The 27,575-nt window shown below is 43.7% G+C and overlaps 1 protein-coding gene across 5 annotated transcripts in view; it reads left to right on the plus strand.

Moving 5' to 3' along the window:
• BCAR3 (BCAR3 adaptor protein, NSP family member) overlaps positions 1–27,575 on the plus strand; it is a 213,011-nt gene that overhangs the window by 51,546 nt on the left and 133,890 nt on the right. The window contains exon 1 of one of the 5 annotated variants that reach the window (XM_033917114.1): positions 15,297–15,449. The exons of 3 other annotated variants lie outside the window; for them this stretch is intronic. The gene's annotated coding sequence lies outside the window, so the exon portion shown is untranslated. Of the gene's footprint in view, positions 1–15,296; positions 15,450–16,515; positions 16,727–27,575 lie in introns of those variants that run through there. One more of the 5 variants, XM_033917113.1, reaches the window with a different exon arrangement.

Genomic DNA, 27,575 nt, shown 5'->3' on the forward strand with positions numbered 1-27,575 from the left:
TTTAGCGCCAGCTGCAGTGGTAACAGTTCTGATGCTTATAGATTTCCTATGAGCGTCGGAGCTATTACTGCTACGGCCAGTGCAAAAAAACACGCTATGCTTTGTAAAAGGGGAAGAAATTTATTTTTTAGCACGCAGCTTGCAAAATTACTATGGCAAGCCCTCTTAAGCTAATATTGCCGCAGCCAAGTAAAAAGGAGTCCTTAAGAGAGGAATTAGTCTCTTCTCAGTGTACTTCCCCAGAGATTGTTCTTTTTGCCCCTTTACATTTTAATTTGAACAGCAACAAGCAAATAAGAAACAAATTTCAGAACAATTTTTGACAATTTTGGGCTAGATCCATAAATCTTATGGGAAAAACATTATTTCATTTTCTAGCTGTTAGACAGAAATGGTTGGAGAGATACTGACAGAGAAAGCCAGTATGTAAGCAACTTTTAAAGTATAAAAGCACTAACAAGATCAGGTCTCTTCTGCTAATTACCCAAGGTAATAAAATAATTAACCAAATACCTTCTCAAGACAATAAAACTTTTTTTTTTGTTGTGGCATTGAAGCCACACTAGGCTCACTGGATTTCCCTTTTAAACTGATAAGAGCAGGAACACATCTGCACCTGTAACAAATACTGGAAGAAAAGGCCTTATTTTAAATACACAGAGACAGAAAGAAGTGTTTGCTAAGGAAGGCCCCTGATGCTCAAAGCTCCAGTGCTAAATGAACAGTCAACGTCTGCCCCATTGCCCGCAAGAACAGCGCAGAAACGCAAACCTCCAATGTTCAGAGCTAATGGTATTTAAATTATATGCTCGCTACGAGACTTAAAGTAAGGGAGAGGAACATGCCCAAGAGTTTCACAGTAAGCGCAGCTCTGGTGCATATGCACCAGGCTAGGGTTACCATATGGCTCCAGAAAAAGGAGGAAAGACTGAGACATCCAGGTTTTACATCTTCTGAAAGCAATGGACGTAAGAAGAACAGATAGAGACATCTGGGCTAGAGAATGACACGGTGACAAAATTCATCACCATTCCCACCCCCGCGGGAAACCATCTTCATGTCATTCTTTAAGGGGAGAGGGAAGAATCAGAGTATAATTGGGCACAACCACTGACCTGCAAGCTTTGCTTTGAAGAATGCTGGTGTAGAAGGACTGAGGTTGAAATAGATACTAGAAAATGACATGGGATTATTTCCCGCGGTTATCTGCGGGGACGGGAACAGTGATGAATTTTGTCACCGTGTCATTCTCTAATCTGGGCTTTGCTTCCGTTGAAAGCAATGGAAGTAAAACCCGGATGTCTCAATCCATCCTCCATTTTCTGGAGCTATATGGTAACCCTACACCAGGCAAACCCAGAAGTGAAACACACATCAGCAGTGGAGTAGTAAGGGGAGGGGATAGCGGACCACCCCGGGTGCTGTGTCGGTGAGGGTGCTGGCACCTCTCCTCCCTGCCCTACCACACCACGCCATGCTCACGCCATCCCTCCCCCCACCCTGTACCTCTGTAGATCTTCGCTAGTGCGAGCAACTTCTGCCTGTTGCTTGTGCCAGCCTTGTTCCCCTCTGAATCACTTCCAGGTCACAGGGTCAGGAAAATCTAACATTGGCGCAAGGAGCATGCTGGAGAAAAGCCACTTATGCTGGCGATGATTTAGAGGTACGTAGGGGGAAGGGATAACACAAGTGTGGAGTGGGGGATATGAAGGAGTAAGGGGATGTGGAAGGAGTGGGGGCGCGGAGAGGAGGGTGCAGGGGGCGCCACCACCCAGGCGTCTCCTACTCTTACTGTGCCTTTAAATATAAGCTTTTTAAATTTGTTTTCACTCAAAAAACTTATATTTAAGTGTAGAAAACAAGCGCTAGTGTATGCTTTCACTTTTGGGTTTGCTCTGACACACACATTTGTTTCTCAATACCAGCATTTAACGGATTGCATGCAGTGGTGTAGGAAGGGGGCCAGGAGGTGCGGACCGCCCTGAGCGCCATCACCTCTCCGCCCATCCATCTCCTCAAAAGTTTGCCGGTGCAAGCAGTATCTCCTTCTTGCTGCATGCGCCAGCCTCAGGCCTAAGTCTGACATCACTTCCTGGTCGTGCTAAAGCCTTCTGAACATACTGTATTGGTCAAGGACCCTAACAAATTTTAGATTGAAAGGTAAATAACTTAAAGCAACACATTCATCAGAGAGGAATAAAAAGGTTCTTGTGTCATTGTTTCTGGCTCAAAGGTCCACGGTAATTAGGTAAACATTAGTACAGTGCAGTAGGCCTCAACTATCATTTCCTTCAGCTTTGCAGGGAATTTCTCACTATTCTGTCTGCATTTAGTCCCTCCTAGAAAAGCTATGAGTGTGCCACATATTTAAAGAAGGTTCAGGAGGTGAAGTGTGCTAGGAATTTCCAGGATGTGAGGTATGCACAAGACTATCACTTGACCCCCTTCTCTTGTCATACAGTTATGAGTAAGGTCATGGAAATGAGTTAGCATTGTGGTGGCAGTGTGATATGGTGCTAGTGATAGCTGGAAAAATTGTGCATGCTGGCTACTGAGAAATCAGTTATGACTATAGTATATAAAAGGAATGCAACTTGCTCTGATCTTTGCTGATATTCCCCTGGATTTGATATACGGCGCCCAAAGTTATGCACCCAGCTTTGGGTGCGCTTCTGAAATGCGCAAACCAATAAATCAGATAATGAGCTCTGAGCCATTAATAACTGGGTGCTAATAACCAATTATTGATAGTAATTGGCGCTCATTCAAATTTTACTCCTGGCGGAATTCTTGAGTGCAGAATTCCTCATCCCCTCAGGACACATAGAATTCTGCACATGGGGAGGGGAGGCGTGGCCTAATGGTTAAAGCTGCTGCCTCAACACCATGAGGTGCTCCCTGTGACTTTAGGCATGTCACTTAACTCTCCATTGCCCGGGGTGCCACAGCTACTTTGTGAGATACATTGGACAGATAGGAAAAATATTTAAGAGTACCTGATTACTAGTCAATGTATTGTAAATTGCTTTGGGTAAATTTCTTCATGAAAAGCCAGTAAATATATAAATGCAGACACAAACAGTTAGAAACATGATGGCTGATAATGGCCAAATGGCCCATCCAGTCTGCCCATCCACAGCAACCACTATCTCTTCCCCTCTCCAAGAGATCCCACGTGCCTATCCCAGGCTTTCTTGAAATCAGACACAGTCTCTGTCTCCACCACCTCTACCGGCATTTTAGATTACTGTAACATTGTATATTTGACAAGCACAAAGAAAAACTTGGCTAGGCTGGCTTTGGTTCAAAATAGGGCAGTAAGGATGATTTATGGCTTGAGGAAGTACGACCATGTAACTCCTTATTACTGTAGATTGCATTGGCTCCCAGTGGAGGCACGGGTGATTTTTAAGTTAGGTTGTCTATACCACTATTCTTCAACCGCCAGTCCGCAGGAAATTTCTGCCAGTCTGCACAGGGCCGGCAAGATTAAAATGACCATAGGTCCGTTTTCAGACCTCCTGTCCCATTATTCCCACACACAGCTTCGGGACAGTGTCCCGAAGCTGTGCTCGGGGACAACGGGACAGGCGATCATTTCCTGTCCCTCCCTCCTTCCTTTCCCCGGGTCCCCTTCTCTTACTGCCCTGCCGCTACTGCTAAAGCCGACAGGAAATCTTCTTTCCAACGTCAATTCTGACGTCGGAGAGGACGTTCTGGGCCAGCAGCGGCAGGGCGGTAAGAGCAGGGGAAAGGAAGGAGGGAGGCTTTTTTTTTTTTTTTTTGCGGGGCAGGGAGGGAAGGTGGTAGGCAGGCAAGCAGGCTGGCTTTGGCCAGGGAGGGAGGGAGAGAGGTAGACAGGCAGGCAGGCTTCGGGGGTGGGGGTGGGACAAAGTGTGGAAGGCAGTGAGAGGGACATGGGAAGGAGGCACTGGGGCACTAAAGACATGGGAAGGAGGCACTGGGGGCACTAAAGACAGGAAGGGGCACTAAGGACATAGGAAGGAGGCACTGGGAGCACTAAAGACATAGGAAGGAGGCACTGGGGGCACTAAAGACAGGAAGGGGCACTAAGGACATGGGAAGGAGGCACTGGGGGCACTAAAGACATGGGAAGGAGGCACTGGGGGCACTAAGGACATAGGAAGGAAAGAGGGAGGGAACAGAAAGGGACAATTCTTGGGCCTGAGTGCAGAAAGAAAGAAATGAAAGAAAGGATACACAGACAGAAGGAAACGCAACCAGAGACTCATGAAATCACCAGACAGCAAAGGTAGGAAAAATGATTTTATTTTCAATTTAGTAATCAAAACGTGTCAGTTTTGAGAATTTATATCTGCTGTTTATATTTTGCACTATATTTGTCTATTTTTCTATAGTTACTGAGGTGACCGAGCTCGCAGAGATGGGGCGGAAACGAGGTTTTTAAATTTTAGTCCTAGTAGTTTGCCGGTCCACAAAATAATTATTTTATTTCTGCCGGTCCACGGGTGTAAAAAGGTTGAAAAACACTGGTCTATACTATAAAGTCGCATCTGGTGTGGCCCCACTTTATCTTGTTGACAGACAGATTTGTTTTTATGACACATGAGAAGAGTAGAAAATCTCATGCCCTATTTACGTTCCCTTCAGTTAAGGGGTGTAAAAGTAAGAAACATAATGGTCACTGTCTTTCTTATCACGCAGCTCAGTATGCTAAAGATTTTCGCCCATTATTGATTAGATCTACATCTTATACATATTATAGAAAACTTCTGAAGACTTTTCTTTTTTCCAAATTTTTGACTAACTAATCCCTGTGTATTATATTTTCTTTTTTTGTATTTTCTCATAGCATAATCTTTTGTTAGCCGCATTGAACTTAGGATTATGCAGTCTAGTTTTGTTATTATGTTATGTTCCTCACATCTACCACCCTTTCTTGAAATCAGATGCAGTCTCTGTCTCCACTACCTCTTCTGGGAGACTGTTCCACGCATCTACCACCCTTTCTGTAAAAAAGTATTTCCTCAGATTACTCTTGAGCCTATCACCTCTTAACTTCATCCTATTCCCTCTCATTCCAGAGCTTCCTTTCAAATGAAAGAGAGTCGACTCATGCACATTTCCATCACATAGGTATTTAAACGTCTCTATCATATCTCCCCTCTCCCGCCTTTCCTCCAAAGTATACAGATTGAGATCTTTAAATCTGTCCCCATATGCCTTATGACAAAGATCAGACACCATTTTAGTAGCCATCCTTTGGACTGACTCCATTTTGTTTATATCTTTTTGAAGGTGTGGCCTCCAGAATTGTACACAATATTCTAAATGAGGTCTCACCAGAGTCTTATACAGGGGCATTAATACCTCCTTTTTCCTACTGGCCATATCTCTCCCTAAGCACCCTAGCATCCTTCTAGCTTTCGCCATCATCTTTTCAACCTGTTTGGCCACCTTAAGATCATCACATACAATCACACCCAAGTCCCGCTCTTTTGTTGTGCACATAAGTTCTTCACCCCTTAAACTGAGTTTTTGCAGCCCAAATGTGTGACTTTGCATTTCTTAGCATTAAAGTTTAGCTGCCAAATTTCAGACCATTCTTCAAGTCTTTCTTAATGTAATTCACACCATCCTGGGTGTCTACTCTATTGCAGATTTTGGTATCTTCTGCAAAGAGACAAATCATACCTGACAGCCTTGCAGTAATATCGTTTATAAAAACGTTAAAAAGAACAGGCCCAAGAACAGAACCTTGAGGCACACCACTGATAACATCCCTTTCCTCAGAGCGATCTCCATTGATCATGACCCTCTGTCACCTTCCACTCAACCAGTTCTTGACCCAGCCCATCACTTTGGGACGCATTCCGAGGGCACTCAGTTTTATTTATTAGATGTCTGTGTGGAACACTTGCTAAAATCTAAATACACCACATCTAGCACACTCCCTCTGTCCAAATCTCTGATCACCCAGCCAAAGAAACTGATCAAATTTGTCTGACAAGACCTACCTCTAGTGAATCCATGTTGCCTCTTGTCCTGTACTCCACACAGCAGGTCACTTCCTGCTCGTGTGCCAGCTTAGACCCAGCTGTTTATGTGACCCGCTATTTCACACATGCAGAATTCCACCAGGAATAAAATTTGTGCATGCATTTGGATGTGCGCTATTCTAAAAGGCATGATGCCTATCCAGTGGCATAGTAAGGATAGGAGGTACCCGAGGCGATGGCACTCCCCCTGCACCCCCCCGCGCCCTCCTCTCCATGCTCCCACTCCTTCTGCGCTCCCCCTGCTCCTTCCCGCCTCCCATTCCACACTTGCGCTCTCCCTCCTCCCCCTTACCACTAAAGCTTCGCTACCATTAGTGGCTTCTGTAGCATGTTCCTCACGCTAGAGTTGGATTTCCCTCTGACATCACTTCTTGGCCCCGTGACCCAGAAGTGATTCAGAGGGGGAACTAGGCTGGTGCGAGCAACAGGCAGAGATTGCTCATGCTAGCGAAGATAATACAGAGGTACGGGGAGGGGAAGGGATGGTGTGTGCATGGTGTAGTGTGGTGGGGCGGAGAGAGGCCATTGCCCCTACCGACACGGCGCCCGGGGTAGTCCACCCCCCCCCGCCCTTATCACGCCACTGTGCCTAACTCCCATGATACATGTCTCAAAAAGAGGCATGGCCATAGGCATGTTGAGGGAGTTCCATGCGTGGATGCTCTCCAGACACAGCTCTGAGCTCAGGCAGAGCCAGGGCCTTTCCTGCCACTTCCTGCCAGTGCCAAATGAGCCTCCAATGGCTCACAACCGTCCAGGTAAATCAGGACATACGGTAACCCTAACTGTGAGCACATCCTCTGGCAATGAGTTCCAGAGCTTAACTATTCTTTGAGTGAAAAAATATTTCCTGCTATTTGCTTTAAAAGTATTTCCATGTAATTTCATTGAGTATCCCATGGTCTTTGTACTTTTTGAAAAAGGAAGAAAATAGAAAAAAGGAGCAAACCATTGCACCAAATGTAAACTAAAAGGCCCTGCTGGACCAGGGAGAGACAGAGCTTCAAACCTAAACGGGAGAAAATCAGAAGAGACAAAAAGTAGAGAACATTAAAGATTTGAAGAAAAATACTTTTGTAGGTGATTTCCCCTCTCCCCCCCCCCAAAAAAAAAAAAAAAGTATACAGCTCTCCTTCTGTATTCGCAGGGGTTAGGTGCAGAGCCTGCCCGCAAATAGGGAAAAACCGCAAATAAGTTTTTGGGCCTGCTCAAACCCATCCCTGTCTCCCTTCTGCGTCCCTGGACCTTACCAGGTGGTCTTGTGGTGACACAGGGCCAGAGCGATCTTCCTATGCTCCTGCTCCGTGCAGAGCTAACATCAAAATGGCTGTTGTAGTCTCCAATGGGAACTCGCAGCAGCCATCGGCTTTGCATGGGGCAGGAGTATAGGAAGATTGCCCCTGCCCTGCGTCACCGCTAGACCACCAGGTAAGGTCCGGGGAGGTTAGGGCAGCCTGCAAATAGAAGAAGAAAAAATTTGCGAATAATCGAATTCACAAATAGGGAAACCACAAATACTGAGGGAGAGCTGTACAGTCCTTTTAAATACGGCAAAAGCAATGGAAAAGCAGAATATGTCAAAGTTCAAAAAGTCCTAGGGTTGAAGTTCCCTTCAAAGTTATTTCTCTAGATTCTCCTTTAGTGAGGAACCCTTGCAGGGTACTTTCCTCCTCCGTCTTTTCAGTAGCTGCTCTCCTTTAAGAGTTTGCAGCTTCACTTTCAGATAGAGTACAGAGAATAAAAAAAAGCACAAAGGGCCTTCAAGTGGCCTGGAACTTGAAGGCCCTTTGTGCTTTTCCGTCTTGCTTCCTGTGTGGCTTGTACCATGGTTCCCTCTCTGCTTTCCTATTGAGTACAGAGAATAGGCAGCTCCAGTGTATTCATGCACCAAAACACTCTTTCAGTCCCTCCATACAACGAGGGGCAGTGGTGTACATGGCTCGGTGGCCACCCAGGGTGGAGTACCCCCTCCTTGGGCCAGAGCATCCCGCCCTCTTCCAGGCGGTTGGGGGGGAAGGGGGTAGATAGAGAAGTCGCATCAGCTCTGGCACCCCCTGCTCCGGAACAGAAAGTTGATGTTAGAGGGGGCAGGGCTGGTGGAGCTGACCGCTGCATGCATGCAGATTACGTTCTGTGACTACGCAGGCTACAGCCCCATGACCGCTACAGGCACCCTCCAACTGACTTCATCCAGGTGAACCACCCCACTGTCTGTCCTTTATAAACTAGAGACGAGGATTATTATCCCTGTTTAGTTAGAGATATAGAACAGGGATTTATTTGCACTCTGCTTTAAAGCTAGCAAAAATATTGGAATGTACCTGGGAAACAGGTTCTTTCCACAGCAGTGCTCTCAGGAATAAAGATGGAGGACAGGTCTCTTCTACTGCAGTGCTGCGTCTTCTCAGGTACAAAGTAATGAAGCACCTGGGAGACAGGTCTCTTCTACCAAAGTGCTGAGTCCTTATAGGCGTAGAGCAGGGATGAAGATCAGAAACAGGTCCCTTCCATCAAAGTGCTGAGTCCTCTCAAGTGTAATGCAAGGATGAACCTGGGTATCAGATCCCTCTTATGACCCTGAGTCTATTCGCCTCTTTTCTTGATGTTCGCATGGTTACCTCTTCTCATGGGTCCATTGGCTCATATGCTGCTTGTTTCTCTCCTCACAGACCTTTCTCTGTTCCCCTCCCTTCTTCCAGCTGACTTGTCTATTTATTTATTCATTCATTCATTCATTCATTTTTATAGCCTGTCCTCCCCAGGAGCCCAGAACAGGTTACAAAGATACATACACAAAGTTTTCTGTACCCTCTTTGAAAATCATAGGGACAAGGAGATCAGACATGTTCACAGTGATGGGACCACAATGGTGGAATGCCCTTCCTCAGTATATTAGAACTGAACACGACATCGTAACATTTAAAAAACTTTTAAAAACTTATTTATTTAATGATGCTTTTAATACTTGAAATTTTTATTTGCTTTAGGGATACTTCTTAAACTGTGCTTTGGTTTTTTAACCCCTTACCTCTTGTTTTTACCTTTTTTACCGAACTCAAGATTGTAACTTTTTAATTTCTTTCCTCCCACCTCAAGTATGTATTTTATGTAATTATATTGTTAATATGTTAGTTTCTCTGTTTTTTACTTGGATTATGTACATCGCCTAGCAATTTTAATAGGCGATCCATCAAATGTATAAATAAACTTGAAACTTGAAACTTGAGTCAATAACATGCTACAGGATCAAGACACAAAGCTATAGAATCAGTAACTTACAACTTATAAAGCATGTGACTAGGAACACATGCTTTGCAGAATCTAAGAAAATGAAACCATAGAGTCACGAATGGGTATTAACATAGCTGCAGTGGATGGTAGAAGAACTGGTTGGCTGGCTCAGGTGTTCTGAGGTAAGGTACGTCGAAGCCAGGTCTGTTAAAGTTTGAGACCAGAATTGATCCGGTCCATGAAAAGAAGCTTCTTTACTGCTTTCCAGAACGTCAGTAGGTTATCAATTGCCCTAATGACAGGAGGGAGTTGATGCCATAATTTAGGTATGCTATAGGAATATGATCGCTTTCGGGCTGTCTCCCGCTGGAGGCTGTTTGCTGGAAGGTTGGAAAGTCTGAGTTCCTGTTGTGAATGGAGGGGTTGCTGAGAGTGGTATTGTGTATGAATTGTTGTCTCTGGCGAAGTGGCTGAGGGTGTCACATGAGATGCAGCACCCAGGCTGTACTGGTCCCTGGAAAGTGTGCTCAGACTGTCTCTCCTACTCTCTCCAGTCCCTGCTTTACACCCCCAGAGTCCCATGTCATTCCCTCTAGTTTAGAGAAGGGATTCGTCCTGCCAGTGACTGTCAAGCAAGTCACTTCTCTGTTACCTCATATTGCTAGCCGGGTTGCCTTCAGGAGAAGAGACTCCAAAATGTTCCTCTGAGACTTCCTAATGTTGTTCAGATATTTTTTTCAAATTGCATTTACTTTATTCCATCTGGCCATTACTTGATCACATTGCTCTTCAAACCTTGATTCATGCGTTGGTCGTTGGTCCCCTAGACCAGTGTTCTTCAACTTTTTGACACCTATGGACCGGCGGAAATAAAATAATTATTTTGTGGACTGGCACTGGTCTGCGGACCGGCAGTTGAAGAACACTGGACTAAGTTGTGCCCATCTCCACTCAATCTCTGCCCCAGACCCCGCCCCCATAATAGTACTAATTGTAACACCATTTGTTCCATTAATTTTCCATATATACACACAATATAATTGTATTAACAACATATAATTGTTAACCACAAAATTAAAATACACAAAGCACACTGTATGCTTTTTAACATTCATTCCTACCAGAAAACAGATAACCCCATGCAAATGCAGAACCAAAAACTAAAAGTACTAATATTTACAAAAAATCCCTAAGATGCAAAATTCTGCAAACAGTACAACCCCAGAGGAAAAGAAACAAATGCATTTCTTCCTGAACAGACAAATCAATCACTAAATAAAAAAATAAAAGCATTTCCCCTACCGTTGTTGTCTTTCTCCCTTCATGTGCCTTGCCTTCTGGCCTGCCCCCTACCCACCCCCCCTCCGGTGTTATCTTTGGGGCGGTCCACTGTGCAATCAACGCAGCGTCTTCGGGCCGGCTCCCTGAGTGCTGCATTGCACAAAGCTGTGGGCAGCAGCTCCTCATGCCTTCCCTCTGGCGTTGCAACATCAGAGAGAAGGCTTCCGGTTCAGGTGTAGGCCGCGCATAGGAGCCTTTTCCCACAGCTTTGTGCATTGCAGCACTCAGGGAGCCGGCCCGAAGATGCCGCGTTGATTGCACCGTGGACTGGCGGCTGAGGATCGCTGTCTTGGGCCCGGTCCACGGATCGGCGGTTGAAGAACACTGCCCTAGACTACTGTAATGCTCATCTCTGTGGCCTTGAGTAAAAGGTCATAGACAGTTGCACTTTTTGTAAACCACTTAGGTTTAAGCGGGTTAGAAATGTAAATAAATAAATAAGCAAAATATTGCATCTGGACGTGCCTGTGCTGTGCCTCTGCTGTGCTTACAATCTAAACAGGCAAGACAGACAAACAAGATGTCATGGATACAGTTAAGGGGAACGGTCAATCAGCGGGCTGGGTTGGAGGGCAGTGGGGAGTACAGGACAATCAAGCCATTGTGACATCATTGATGAGGTTGTCTCTTATTGGTGGAATGAGGCAATATGACCTCACAATCTCAGCTCTGCTTTCCAAAGACAAACGGGATGTCATGGATACAATCAAGGGGAACCGATCAATCAGCGGGCTGGTTTGGAGGGCAGAGGAGTAGAGTTAAGGATTAAAAGCTACATCAAAAAGAAATATGACCATGTGACCACCCTGTTTAGGCAGGTTCACTGACTTCCAACTGCTCATAGAATCACTTTTAAATTTTTGACTAGTACATAAGATTTACTATAGTGGACAACCCTTATGTCTCTCTTGTACATTCAGATTATCCTCTCAGCATCAATTTAAGGTTCCAATCTCGCAAGCACATTGTATTCAGTTCTATTAGAACCAATATCTTTAGAGTTACAGGGCTGATTTTATGGAATACCCTTTCTACAAGTGTCAGATTTGGCCTGGCATTGAATATCCAGTTATAGTGCTGACGGTGGACAAAAAAACCAAACTTGTTCGCCACCAAATAACTATCAGGAGGGATATGTATTTATCCCACTACACTGACTGCCTATGACTGTGAAAATAAAATTTAGAGTGTTGACAGAGGATTTCCTTGAGGTACTGGGCATTTAGGGAGGTAGAAAGGCAATAACAAGAAACAGGACATATGACGTTATAGGACCACAATCGGTGAATGTGTAGCTGCCTGAGTTCAGAGTAGAAAGAGCTATGAAAATATTTTACAAGCAAGTTCAAAATGTTGTTATATCAAGAAGCTTACAATGTGTAGAAAATCTCTTCCAACTTTCAGAAAATCTTTAAAAACATGCTTTTTCATTTATTTTTATTGAGATTTGGATTTTGTTATAATGTCTTTATTATTTTTGTAAATTCTGTCTGACTTTTCCATTTCATTAAGTATCTTATGTAAACAGGGTTGAGCTTTTATTTTTAAAAGATGACCCGGTATATAAATTTAAGGCTTAGATTAGATTAGATTAGTCTGTACTTGGACCGCTGCTGTTCAATATATTTATAAATGACCTGGAAACGGGGACAAATTGTGAAGTTATAAAATTTGCGGACGACACTAAACTCTGTAGAAGGGTTAGAACTACGGAAGAGTGTGAGGACCTACAAAGGGACCTAAACAAACTGGAGGAGTGGGCGAATAAATGGCAGATGAAATTCAATGTAGGGAAATGCAAAGTCATGCATATAGGGAGAAAAAACCCGATGTTCAGCTACCAAATGGGGGGATTAGTATTAGAGGAAAGTAACCTTGAAAGAGATTTGGGTGTACTGGTGGATACAACAATGAAGTCAACGGCGCAATGCGCAGCAGCCGCGAAGAAGGCAAACAGAATGTTGGGTATTATTAAAAATGGTATTACGGCCAGAACAAAAGAAGTCATCCTGCCGTTGTATCGGGCAATGGTGCGCCCGCACCTGGAGTACTGTGTTCAGTATTGGTCACCGTACCTTAAGAAGGATATGGCAATACTTGAGAGGGTCCAGAGGAGAGCGACACGAATGATTAAGGGCATGGAAAACCTTTCATACACTGAAAGATTGGAGAGGCTGGAGCTCTTCTCCCTGGAAAAGCGGAGACTCAGAGGAGACATGATAGAAACCTACAAGATCATGAAGGGCATAGAGAAAGTAGAGAGAGATAGATTCTTCAAATTTTCAAAACATAAAAGAACAAGAGGGCATTCGGAAAAATTGGAAGGGGATAGATTCAAAACAAATGCTAGGAAGTTTTTCTTTACTCAGCGGGTGGTGGATACCTGGAATGCGCTTCCAGAGGACGTAATAGGGCAGAGTACGGTACTGGGGTTTAAGAAAGGATTGGACAATTTCCTGTTGGAAAAGGGGATAGAGGGGTATAGATAGAGGATTACTGCACAGGTCCTGGACCTGTTGGGCCGCCGCGTGAGCGGACTGCTGGACACGATGGACCTCGGGTCTGACCCGGCAGAGGCATTGCTTATGTTCTTATGTTAGATTGTGATGTAGTGGTGAAGTGATTAAATTATACTTTATACAGTGCATGAAGGAATCACAGAATTGTATTGAAAGTTTATGTTTGTTGTTGGTTGATATTTGTATGTTAAGGTTATCTACATGTACAAGGGAGTGCTATAAAGTTCTCAGTCTAACCAACCAACTTCCTAAATTCTGAGTGTTATTTTGCCATTGTGATTGAAAAGAGTGTTATCTTATTTGGTTAAATGCCAATTTTCAGAAATGAAATTCTGTGTTTTGATATTGTTTCAGATCATTGATTGAACCATATCCACCACATCATTCTCTTCCTAGTTGGACTGAGAACTTTTCAGTATCCCCTAGTAGGGAAATTTTAGGTGCATTTCACCAAACAATAGCACCCATTGGGAAGTCAATATCTGTTTATCTGATTGTCTGTCTTTGTGTATGCATTGGCACACATATACACAAAATACAAGGGTCAGCTAGGAGTTTTTAATTGTTGAGATATTTTAGTCATCTATAGGGGAGGCTCCATCCATCTGTATGACTATCTGTCCATCTGTAACTTCATTGAGTGTCCCCTGGTACTTTTTGAAAGAGTAGAATCGATTCACTTTTACCCGTTCTACACCACTCTGGATTGGCAACGGTTGAAAAAAGGATACTGGGCTTGATGGACCTTTAGTCTGTCACAGTATGAAAATGCTTGTGTACTTACGTAATTAGAATTTTTATGGAAAAAAAAAGGATAAATTTGAAAACATAGACTAAATAAGGCCTTTTCTGATCCTGCCCAAAATATACTTCTGGGATTATCCCTATAACTGCATCTGGAAGTATGTTTTTGGCTGGATCCAGGGAGGTCAGTTTCACACAGCCAGTTTGCCTGGGTAGACTGCTCTTTACCAGGAGGACAGATTGAGACATCCGGGTTTTGCTTCCACTGAAAGCAATGGAAGTAAGGAGGACAGATTGAGACGTCTAGGTTTTACTTCCATTTGGAAGTAAAACCCGGATGTCTGAATCCATCCTTCTTTTTCTGGAGTCATATGGTAACCTTATACCAAGTAGGTAGTTTTGAAAATGGTTCTCATATGACGCAATAAAATAATTTATGTGGAGAAAATGATGTTTTATCCTTGGACATGGGCTTATAATTATTATTCACCTCTGCGTTTAAAAGTACCTGGGGAGGTGGGTTTTGGAAGTGTTGCTGGGTGAGGCGGCATCAGTGGGGGGTTTTCATGAAAAGTGTCCACACAAAAAGGAACTGCAAATTTATATGGGGTTTGTCCAAATGAGGGTAATTTGATTAGCTACTCCTTAATGTACAAGCAATACTTATTTAATAAGCAGATGTTGGTAAGGAAAGACATCAAAATCTGCAGAATTTCAGGAAACCAGAGCCTTAACTACAACGATATCATTCTGTTCTTCTTCCAGCACACAGAAAAGTCACCTGGCATACTTTATCAGTTCTGCAAGTTTGCTTCAGTTATTTGGGGAGGGGAAGAGGCACTGAGCGATGGCCTGGATAAATGTTACACAAAGGATAGGTATCTATCACACTAGCCTGCTTTACTGAACTTTTCTTCCTCCTACCCCCAGCCTTAGCAAATCAGGTCCTTGGCGCTTGTTTTACATAACAAAAGAAAAATGTGGAGACCCAATAATCCACCGATGAACACAAAAAACTGTGGATACAGATGTTCTAGAGCTAATTTATTAAACACTGACATATAAAAACATGAAAATTCAATTTAAAAAGTACAGTGATAAAAATCCAACTGGTTGGATTTTTAGCACTGTATTTTTTTATCATTGTACTTTTTAAATTGAATTTTCATGTTTTTATGTTTCAGTGTTTAATAAATTATCTCCAGAACATCTGTATCCACAGTTTTTTTGTTTTTGTTTTCATCGGTGGCTTGTTTTACATAGACAAATTATATGAGGGCTTTAAACCCTTTGCTGAAGGACACGAAGAGGTCACTGCATGTAAACGGGCTGTACAGGGTCCGGTCACTTCACTTTGCAACTTCAGCCTGCACAGGGGTGTGGTTGGAAAGCAGTAAATCAACCAGTTGAAAACACAGAGCTGGGACTGACTCGGCTACAGCCAAAGCCCAGCTCAGACGCACGAGCGCTTCTGCATCTGGCTCAGGGAAGGAGCTGTCTGTGCCCCTCTGCCTGTTTCCCGGGGAGAGGACACCTGCTTCGGAAACCGTGCACAAGTTCGGTCTGCACTCAGGTACGAGCCTCCTCCAGGGGGCCGAGACGCAACGTTTGCACAGGCAGAATGCCCTTTGACATCTTAGTAACTAGGCAAGGATTGGAGAATCTGTTGCTTGACTGCAGATGTGGGTCTGAAAGTTGTTACAGTGGGACACCCAGAAATCTTTCAGAACTTTTAATTATTATTATTATTATTTTTTTTTAAATCCAAGGCCATTTACTTTGAGCAGCTCGGAACAGTCGGCACTGGCATTTTGCTCCTTAATATGCAAAATGCATGCTGAGAAGGCTTTTGTTGCATATTCTCAAGGACTCTTTTGTGCCTGGGAAGATTTATCTCTTATAATTATCTGCTCTGGTCTTCCCTGTTTACTAAGCTGTGCTCCGATTATCTTGTCAAATGTAGCCAGGCAGCTTTGGAAGCGAGTCTGAAAAGGACTCAGCTGGAAGTGGGGCAGTTAGAGGCAGCAAACTTTCCAACTACTCCCCCCCCCTTCAAAGTTTGCAAAGACAAGGGTGGTGGGGGGGAGCTGAAATTGCTGTGTGAGACAACATTGTTCTTTTCCACTGTAGGAGGAGGCAGGAATAGCAGGTTGTGTTGTCCATGGATATGTGGATTGGGGAAAACGTCTTGATTTCTCAGGACTGGGGTGGAAATGCTGCTGGGGTCTGGTTTTCCTGTCTTAAAGAAAAGTGAAGGGATGTGAAGCTTCCTGTGTTTTAGGTGTGACTAAAAGAGCTCAGTCGACGTGCTTGAGTGGAGTCTGGGCTCCTGCCATCGGATACGCGGCAGGGAAGGGCAGGAAGCGAGGACTGCCGGTTACTCGGGCTTTTGATCGGGAACCCCTCCCCCCACCCCAGTTCGGATGGGATAATAATAATAATAACAACTTTATTTTTGTATACCGCCATACCCCAAAGAGTTCTAGGCGGTTCACATTAGTTAGACAGAGATTACAAGTGGTTACATATCAAATTGATCATAGAGTTGCAAACAGCAAGGAGAGAAGTAGGGGGGAGAGGAGGGAGACGGGGGAGGGGGGTAGATCAGAAGGGGGGGGGGAGGAGGAGGATAGAAAAGAGAGGGGCACTTCAGTCGGAGAACATGATTTGATCCCCGGACCGAAATGATCCGCACACAGAGGCTTGGAGGCCTGTTGTGAATAGTTCTTTTTTTAAATTGGAGATGGCAGAGAAAACACCCCCCACCCCCACCCCTGAAGACTGAAGTGGTGCTATACTGTCAAGAAAGTACAGGAGGAGAAGAGAAATAAAAAGAGAAGAGGGAAGGAGGTAAGTGATGGCTCATAAAATCTGTGAGAAATTCTCCAGGATGAAAAGAGTGGCCTGCAGTATTAAAGCAGACCTCAGAGAGATGTAGGCTGTGGGGGAGGGGGGGAGCTCTGATCACATCCACCATCCTAGATATGTTGTTGTTGCAAATATATTATTTATGCATAGTTTTCTACATAAAGAAATGAATTTCTTTTTTTTTTTTATCAGACAAAAAAAGAAAATGCAGAGTTTATTATACCCAAAACAGAGAGCCAAAAATCGGTTGCATCCGCAGCTTCCGCTATCCTCCTTGTGGATACACATATTAATTTTTGTAACTGCAAACAGAATTGTTGAGATTTTTTTTTTTGGTTTTATGTTTGAACTAAGTGCTCCTTTTACAAAGGTGCGCTAGCGTTTTTAGCGCACGCACTGGATTAGAAAAACTACCGCCTGCTCAAGAGGAGGCGGGAGCGGCTTGCGCGCGGGGCGTTTTAGCGCACGCTATTCCGCGCGTTAAGGCCCTAACGCACCTTCGTAAAAGGAGCCCTAAGTTCTTGAAGAGACTATCATTTTGTGCGCTGGGGTCATACTGTCCACTTGTTGGTTTCTTACTCCTAGTGTGAGCTGCTTACCATAAGGCTGATGAGTTGGATGTCACATGAGGGGGAAACCCCCATCATCACTTATAAGCAGGGGAGTTTGTCTTTTATTGTTGTTTGTGTCGTTTAGTGCCATATGAGCTAGGTTGAAATTGGTGATGCTGCTTACACAGTGTGTACTGGCCCACGGCTTAGAAAGTAGTTCAAAGCAGCAGTGTTTTGCCTTACATTTTGTTTCCGTGCATTCTAGTGGCCCAACATATAATTTATTGAGAGTAGGAGGTCAGGCCTTACTTTAGTTAAAAAGGCCCATTTAAAGGATAAAACAGACTTCTGTTCAGTTAACTAACTGTGAGTCACATCTCCCCTGTTCTTCATGTCCCAGACCACCAATTATGTGCTACTTCAAAGCAGCCAATTTGTAGTCCAAGGCATGACAAAAGGTAGAGAGAAAAGGCAGCCCAGATTTTTGGTTCTTCCTTAATGCTACACAAGTTCTGCCTTTCCAGAATGGGACTGTTTTAGACAAAGCTACCCTGGTGTTCTAGTCCAGGCTGCCTTTCTGTTTACAGCAAATTCTGCTACAAGTGAGTCTCTCCTGGCTGCTTTCAAGAGACGTCTCCAATATATCATAATCTTACCAGGATTAATTGGTAGAAATATATCAACCATATTCTTGAGATGCAAATATATTCTACAGTAGAATTTTGAAAGCATTTCAAAAATAAAGTACAGTTTGATTATCCAACCTTCACTAATCTGACCATTCGGCATATATCCGACAGACAAACCCTCCCCCCCCCCCCTTTTCCTGGTGACATCATCGCATCACCATTAAGACGTGCAGCTTCTCTTTCCGTTTTCCAGCAAAGTACACAGGGAAGTTTAACACCTGAGACAATTTGTTTTGGACACGGGATCTTGCTTTTATTGCCTTTCTCTGTGCATTGTTTAAGGGTTACCCTTGTTTTCTGCATTGTCTGACTTTTTTCACTTATCCAACAATGGTCTGTCCCATTTACGTTGAATATTAGCTTTCCTAATTTTCCTTGATGCTTTTTGCATGTAATGGAATGCTATGAAATTAGGCATGTTTTCTGAAGTCACAGAATGCGCTCGTACTCTAGACTAGTGGTCTCAAACTTGCGGCCCACCAGGTACTATTTTGGCCCGTGGTCTGTACTAGTGCTGCCCGCTCTTTGCAGCGTCCTCCGGCTTCCCCCCTGGCCTCCCACTCTTACCTTCAGCTAATTACTGCAGCCTGCAGAAAGGATTGTCGGTACTGTAGCGATCCTTGCAGGCTGCCGTCGTCCTCAGCAGCACGTTTCCTCTGCTGCAATCCTGCTCCTGATGTCAGAGGAGGGGCGGGACTGCAGCAAAGGGAATGTGCTGCGGAGGCTGATGGCAGCCTGCAAGGAACGCTATAGCACCGGCAATCCTCTCTGCAGGCTGCGGTAATTAGCTGAAACTAAGACCGGGAGGCCAGGGGAAAAGCTGGAGGACGCTGCACAAAAGGGAGGAACATGCAGGCTTTCGAGGGGGGGGAGATTAACTTGGGGGGGGGAGAGATTTATAAACTATAAAGAGTTTTACCTCATGCAAAATTGTCATTTCTTTAATAAGACATGAACTATTTTTTCTGCGGCCCTCCAAGTACCTACAAATCCAAAATGTGGGCCTGCAATAGATTTGAGTATGAGACCACTGCTCTCTAGACCATCTCGTTTCACTACAGAATGTGTTGTTTGAGCCTGAAATGTATCTTTTCACCCTAGAGCAGGGGAAGGGAATTCCAGTCCTCGAGAGCCGTATTCTAGTCGGTGTTTTCAGGATTTCCCCCAATGAATGTCCAAGAGATCTATTTGCATGCACTGCTTTCAATGCATATTCATTGGGGAAATCCTGAAAATCTGACTGGAATACGGCTCTCGAGGACTGGAGTTCCCTACCCCTGCCCTAGAGCCTCTCCCCATGGAAAGCATTTCTCACAATGGAATAGTTTTCTCACCATGGACTGTGCCCTTCTTTCATGGAATGTCATGTGAAAGGGAGCACTTTTCCCATTCGGCTACTTATCTGTGTCCCTAACAGTCTGGAAGGACATATACAGATTGGTTTACTGCTCAGCTTCCTGCAGATATGTTAACCACACAGCTTATGCTGCTTATTAGGTTGACATCAGAATGGTTTTGCTTATGCCTTTTTAATTAAACCAGTCCAGCGCTGTGAACTTAAGCCCCAGTGATCCTTGTCAAATCAATTCATAGTATATGTGTGTGTTTTCTAGGTACAACTATATAGATTTGGGCATTAGTGGCTGCAAATAGCCTGCAGACTATGATAATTTTATTTATTTAATTTGTTTTATATCCTGTCCTCCCCAAAGAGCTCAGGACAGGTTACAGGTTAACATACGTGGAGGGGCATAATAATAATTAAAAAAAAAAAAAAGTCTAAGTCCATTTTGGGCCTAGGATGCTAGTCGCCCAAAGTCGGCAGTGTCTAAAGTCCATTCTCGGAAAAATACAGACAAAATATTTTTTTCCCGAGAATCGTCAAATTATACATTCAGCCGTTTGATCGTCCAGACTGCCAAGTCATCTATCTTTATACCTCATTCTCATCCAAAACGCCTAGAAAAAGACCTTTTGGATGTGGGAGGGGTCAGCAAAGTGATGGACTGGCCACCCAGAGTTGTGGGGCACCTTACAGGGCACTGCTATGAACTTCACAAAAAGAGTGCCACATAAACATCTCACCACAACTCCCTTGCAGGTCATTGGTGAGCCCCTCAAAACATCCCCCAAACCTACTATGCCCACCTGTCTACCACCCCAATAGCCCTTATGGCTGCAGGTGGTACCTAAGTGGCAGTAATAATAATAATAATAATAATAATAATAACAGTTTATATACCGCAGTACCGTTAAGTTCTATGCGGTTTACAAAAGATTAGAGAAGTACAAGTTGAGTTGACGTACAAGTTGAGTTAACTTAAGGGACAGTACAGTAGGGTTTGGGGGGTGCACATGTTCCACCATAAATGCAGTGGGCCTGGGTCCTCCTCCCTATGGTTCTCTAGTCCATCCCCCAGACTACTTAAGTCAATTCCTTGCAGCTCTACTAGGCTTTCCTATGTCAGGTGCTGAAATTCTGGAGGCAGGTATGTACATTTTTATTCTGATTTTTATGGCGGTGTGTGTGTGTGTGTGTGGGGGGGGTCAGTAATCACTGGGGGAGTGTGTGCAGGTCTGTACTTTGTCCATGCAGTAGCTATCTGGTCACTTTGGATACTTTTGGATACTTATACCTGGTTTTAGATTGCCTAAGTCACAATATATAAGTTCCATCTAGGCAGTCTTGTCAAACTTTTGATTATTGCTGCAGGATGACTAAGTTTGGTCGGCCCACTTCCCGCCCTAACCACTCCTCCAAAAATGCCCCTTTTCACTCTGGGCGCACAACAGCAATCAAAAGGCCTAAGCTGCCTCTAGATACGTCTAAAACCTGTTTCGATTATCGATACTTGGAAGACCTGTCTTTTTGATCATTCAAGTGCCCATTTAGATGAGGTTTTAGACGTATTTTTGTTCAGATTATGAGCCCCATAATATACAGGTTACAATATGTCATAGTTACAGTACATCTTTTTTTCTGGCGCAAATTTTTATCCTAACTCACCACATACTATGGATCTACCAATATCCATAATATACAGTTTACAGGTTAAATTTGTCACAAGATTTTACAATACAAGTTTTTATCCTATCGCGATACATACCAAGTATCTTGTATCAATATACAGTTCTTTGTAATCTGTTAATCGTGGGTGGGGGAGTTAGGTGAATTGGTATTTTTTTATTACTTTCCTAAAGTTGAGAAGTCCTTCAAGGGATTTGATCTGCGGGGGGGGTAGGGGGGGCAGTCAATTCCAGTGGGTCTGTATGAAGTGGGAGTAGGAACGTCGTTTGGTGGTTTGCAGTTGAAGGGCATGACCAGGAGGCCTTTTGAGGTATATTTCATCCTGGGAGTGGAGGGACCTGTTCGGCACATATGGAGGAAGCTTGGTCATCACGTAGCCAGGCACCATGTCGTGCAAGGATTTGAACTTGTAGCTGTCACTAGCTTATTATTGTTTATAAGCCATCTTCTTTTCTTGCATTAGATGGTATGCCCTAATGATGACAGAGACAAACAGGAGAATCAAATCCACAATCACAATATGTTGACACAAAAGGAGTGGAGTTCAAAATAAAGACTGGTGAGCTCCAGATGTTTTGCAAACAAACCTTTATTTCTTAATACCACAACACAGACTCGACATGTACATGTTTCGGCCTGACGGCCTGCATCGGGAGTCTCGAAGTTTGGTGTAAAAGTAAACAGATAAACATCCAATGTTTACTTCAGCCTCACGAAAGTAGGTAAAACAGAATACAAAAGGGAATATTGCTGTGAAAAACGCCACCAAGAGCAATCAGCATACGGATGTTTATCTGTTTACTTTTACACCAAACTTCGAGACTCCTGATGCAGGCCATCAAGCCGAAACATGTACATGTCGAGTCTGTGTTGTGGTATTAAGAAATAAAGGAGGTTTGTTTGCAAAACATCGGGAGCTCACCAGTTTTTATTTTGGACTCCTCCACTCCTTTTGTGTCAACATGCCCTAATGAGGTCTCAGCCACAAAAAGTTTGGGAAGCATTGCTTAAGATCTTAACCTTCAGTTACTATAAAATCCATCTTTATTCCTTGAACTTCACTTGGTTACCTCTGAGGTGCTCCTGAACTCTGCTGTTCTGTGGGACAGGAGACTCACAGCTGATTGTCTGCTTTGTAGCAGTAATGCCAAACCACAATCAGTGGTGTGGCCTAGGTGGGCCCAGGCCCCCCCATTCTTACCTCAGGCCCAACCAGTCTGGTGGCCCATGAGGCTCCAAAACCTCAGTGGTGGTGCCTCCCCCCTCTCCCTCTTCTCCATCCTTGGCCCAGCATCTCTTCATCTGTTTCTGAGTCTCACCCCCCAGTCTACTTCATAGGAATCACCACCCAAAATATCTCTAGGCAACCTGCACCAACTCTGCAGGCTTTCCTCTACTGAGTTCCCACCCTTGATGATGTCACTTCTGTTTCTTCATGAGCAGGGATATGGTACAGGGAAGTATGCAGAGCTGGTGCAGGTTGCCTATGGGAATTGCCACTGTCAGAATCTCTGAGGCACACCCGGTGGGGGGCCTTAGAAAGAGATGGACAGATTTGGAGTGGTGAAGATAGAAGGGAAGAGAGAGGCAGAGGGGAAAATTTAAAAATTTGCATGTATGTTAAGGTGTGTATGTGTGTGTGTGTGAGTAGGGCCCATCCAAGTTAAATCTGGGCTCATCAAAAACGACAGGTCTGGCTAAGACCCTGACCACAACACAGCTGAAAAAGTACCTGCAGGAGTGTAGCATGCGCCCCCCCCCCCTGTGGAGACAATAATAAAACTGTCTTCAGTGCTGCAATCTGTAAGGGCACTTCTGCCTGTAGGGTCTGTACCAGTAATTAAAGGGCTGAGCATTCATTGGCAGGCATTCAGTTAATTAAGGCATCTTTAAAAAAAAAGTTCATGCAAAAGAAACTGGATGTGAATTAACCCGCAAATAAACTCACATAGTGGTTGACTACCATGCTTCAAATGTTTTAATGTGGGTTAAAATATTTTTTAGTTTACACAAATAGGTGAAACAACCACAGAATGAATGAAAATTGGTGGGGGAAAAGCCAAAATTTCCAAATGAAAATAGTTGTCCAACGCACATCTCTAAGTTCCACGGATAGTTTTGCATTGATTGTTGCCCCAGAAGAAAAGCGCTTACAGATGTTGTGCCTGCTTTCCTGTGGGCATTTTTTTTCCAAGCAAACATCATAGAGTAATTGGAAACATCAATATAAAACACATATTTTGTCTCCCCCCAATCTAACCCACCCCCAGGAGCATCTCAGCAAAACACAGACAAAAGTACATTTACCTGCACAGATTTTCAGATAGGCCATTCCCCCAGGTAGAAAGTTTTTTTCATCCATGCAGTGGCTGATTATTGACTTCTGTCTTTTCAAATTGTATGATGTTTGCAGAATATTTTGGCTACCAGCACAGATTCAACTCTTGTAACTTTCTAATCCTCCCAGTTCCCCAGCAAGCTGAAATCTCCAGCTCGTGAGTGGCCACGTTGGTGGAACACTATTAAGCATAATTTAATGGTCAAAGCAAGACATTGCGTTAGTCCTCCAAAACCCAGAGGAAGAGAAGGTTCACCTGGTTGAGTGTATTGTACTTCCCAACAAACCTCCATAGCTCAGGGAAATCTCATCTTGTGTCAATGGCTCTTGTAAAAATGCTGCTTCATCTTTGCCAATTTTGTGCAGTGTGATATCTATCTTAATGATCTATCAAGGAAGACTCTCCTTTATGCTCTTGTTGCATCATGGTTAGATTGTGTACTTTGGCATCTCAAAAACTTTATTTAAACTTCTCTAAACCATTCAGAACCCAGCAGTTCTCCTTTGTTCAGCAAAGGGTTATGACAGGACCACCCCTTTGCTTATTCATTGTCATTGGCTTCCAGTTGCTTTTCATGTTCAATACAAAATTCTGATATATATTCTTATATTTTTCATTTTAATTAATTTTTTTACTTTGCCCCCTCCCCTTTTATTAAACCACAATAGCGGTTATTAGCGCAGGGAGCCGTGCTGCTCCCAACGCTCATACAGTTCCTATGAGCGTCTGGAGCAACGTGGAGCATTCAATGCGGCTCCTTGCGCTAATAACCGCTATCGTGGATTAGTTAAAAAGGGGGTTAGATTGTTATATAATACTGTGCATTAGAAATGCTACTTTTCTCTTTTCCTTTTCTTTTCTATTTAAATGGAGTTCTTTTCATAGTTTTGAATGAAATATATTGTAAACTGCTTTGATCCTTTTTTTGGCTGTATATAATAATAACTTTATTTTTGTATACCGCAGTACCACAACAGTTCAGAGCAGTTTACAGAGGAAGAGACTGTATACAGACAGTGATGTTATATACAAGACATTCAGATTATCTTAGCAAGTCGAGAGTAGTCAGGTATATCCGGAGGCATATCAGAGATACAAGGCAGGGAGGGAGTCGGCGAAATTTATCAAAGAGATAGGTTTTAATTGATTTCCTGAAGGTTTGGTAGGAGGGTGCATTTGAAATGAGGGTGCTTAGACATTTATTCCATTTCCCTGCTAGGAATGATATGCTCTATATAAAAATTTTAATAAACATGCTTACACGTAAGGCCTTGTATTCCCTCATATCTTTCATCTCTTGTTAGTCTATGGGCCTCTTTTATGAAGCCGTTTAGCGCAGGCTGCTGCGGTAAGGGCCCCGAAGCCAATAGAGATTTAAAGGGCATCGGAGCTGTTGCTGTGCGGCTTTATAAAAGAGGGGATATGTGCACTGCCCTATGTTCTTCAAAATGTTCATGGCTATTGCCCTACTATCCCACCTGTTTCTGAAGCAAAATTTTGAAGCCACGTGCAAATCTGTTTTTTTTTTTTAAATTTCTGTTCTGTCCCACTTCTATGGAACACTTTACAACTGCTTCTTTGGGCTGAATCTTCATTCTCCAAATGCAAGACCTCTTTGAAAATTTATTTCGGCAAGGGCTCCTTTTACGAAGGTGCACTAGCGTTTTTAGCGCACGCACCCGAAAAACTACCGCCTGCTCAAGAGGAGGCGGTAGCGGCTAGCGTGCGCCATTCCGCGCATTAAGGCCCAAGTGTTTGGTGAATTTTTGGGCAATGCTGGGTCCCTGTTGGCTCTGTAGCCTACTCTTCTCTTTCCAGCTGTATGCTTTTCCTCATAAAACTACCTCTCTTTCCAATCGGTGAAAGGCATTCCTTTCTGATTTTATTACCATTTAATTTGCATTGTGAACTGCTTTGTTTGTATCTGCATAAAGGTGAAATGTCAGTAAACATAAATGTGAACGTTGGTGCACAAGGGCACATTTGGGAGCTGGTGGCGCCATTGAACACACGCAGACTTTTGGCTACTTCTACCAAGGGGCTGAAGACTTATTTTGTAGGCCCTTAGACTTTGGACTGTCTGGATGCCTCCAATAACATAACATAAGAACATAAGAAGCGCCTTCTCCGGATCGGACCTTCGGTCCATCTAGTCCAGCAATCCGCACATGCGGAGGCCCTGCCAGGTGTACACCTGGCGTAATTTTTAGTCACCCATATCCTTCTATGCCTCTCGTAAGGAGATGTGCATCTAGTTTGCTTTTGAATCCTAGGACGGTCGATTCCGCAATAACCTTCTCTGGGAGAGCATTCCAGGTGTCAACCACTCTCTGAGTAAAGCAGAACTTCCTGATATTAGTCCTGAACTTGTCCCCCCTTGGCTTCATTCCGTGTCCTCTTGTCCGTGTCAAATTGGACAATGTAAAAAGTTTTTTCTGCTCTATTTTGTCGATTCCTTTCAGCATTTTGAAGGTCTCGATCATATCCCCTCGCAGTCTCCTTTTCTCAAGGGAGAACAATCCCAGTCTCTTAAGTCGATCCTCGTATTCTAGTTTCTCCATACCTTTGACTAGTTTTGTTGCTCATCTCTGCACCCTCTCCAGCAGTTTTATATCCTTCTTTAGGTTGGGAGACCAATGCTGGACGCAGTATTCCAACAAACTGCACAGCCACACACGTTTGTGATTATTCTGAAAATTAAAAGTTTATTGGAGTGCTTGCATAATGGTGATGTCGCTAAGCAGACTGTTGGCATCAACAGAAGCAACAAAATTCTAAACCGGCACTCCCAAACTTTTTCAGGTTGTGACCCCCCCCCTCTAGTTGTGGTCACAGTGATCTTCTGACTGCACTGAGGTGTGTCAGAACGATGTGCCAATGTAGTTCTGGGACTGGTCGTGATCCCAAACACAGCATGACCATACTTTGAGAAGTGCTGTTCTACAGTAAACAGTCGCAAACAATGCAGCTCATTAGCAAAACACTCAGCAGAGGGAGGTGGGGTTTCCTCCAAGTCAGACACAATCCGGATGCTCTTTGGAAGACTCCCTATTTTGGTACCCAAATGCAAGTTGATTATTCCTTCTTTACCTCTGTAGTAGAGTAAAATCTTCTCACATTCTAGCGTTATTTTGACATTGGCATTACAGAAAAACATTAAATCTCTCTCATTGCTATCTGAGATGCAGAACCTGTTCAGGTTAGAAAAATCAAGGAACTGTTTCATGGTGGTAGGACTTTGTTAGGCCCTGGACAGGTGGTCAGTCCACCAGAACCAATGGCAAAGGAGTTTAATTCATAATAAAATAAGAATAGTCATACTGGGTCAGACCATTGGTCCATCTAGCCCAGTATCTTGTTTCTAACAGTAGCCAATCCAAGTCGCAAGAACCTGGCAAAAAAGCCAAATAGTGGCAACATTCCATGCTACCGATTCAGGGCAAGAAGTGGCTTCCCCAGGTCTGTCTCAATAGCAAACTGTGGACTTCTCCTCCAGGAACTTGCCCAACTGTTCTTAAACCCAGCTACGCTAACTTTTGGGAAAAAGTGGAAGAGTTGGACTTGTATATCCAGTAGTAGAACAAGGGGGATGGATGTGAAAATTGATACGATTAATGAGATAGGTTTGAGCAGGTTTTCAGTGGAGTTAGTGAAATCATTAAATGGGTCTTTTTGCTCCCTGCATCCCTTTCTTCCTTCTCTCTTTCTATAATTTGGGATCAGAAGCCCGGTGCTGGATGGACTTCTATGGTCTGTATCCGTAAGCGGTCTATTAAATGTCCATATGTACAGCATTGTGTATGCCTTTCAGCGCTATATAAGCGATAAATAGTAGTAGAAATTGATTTTTTGGGTTGACTGGGAGGATCTATTGAATGCTTTTTCTCCCTTGGTAAAAGAAGCCTTGGTTAACACCTGTGTTAAAGGAAGGTAACTTAGCGGCATAGTAAATAACTTCAAATAAAGACCTGCATGGTCCATCCAATCTAAAAAGTAATTTTTAAAGCGCTCCGACGGGGGTTTGGGGTGGCAACCCCCCACTTTATTGGTTAGTGTTCGCGCTGCTGTTGGAGGGGGGTTCGGGGGGTTGGAAACCTCCATTATAGAGAAAACTGAACTTTTTCTGATTTTTCTCCCCCCCCTGCAACGGCAGCATGAACACTAACCAATAAAGTGGGGGGGCTGCCACCCCAAAACCCCAGTCGGAGCTCTTAAAAAATTATT

This window comes from Geotrypetes seraphini, chromosome 12 (genome assembly GCF_902459505.1).
Source record: "Geotrypetes seraphini chromosome 12, aGeoSer1.1, whole genome shotgun sequence".
NCBI lineage: Eukaryota > Metazoa > Chordata > Amphibia > Gymnophiona > Dermophiidae > Geotrypetes > Geotrypetes seraphini.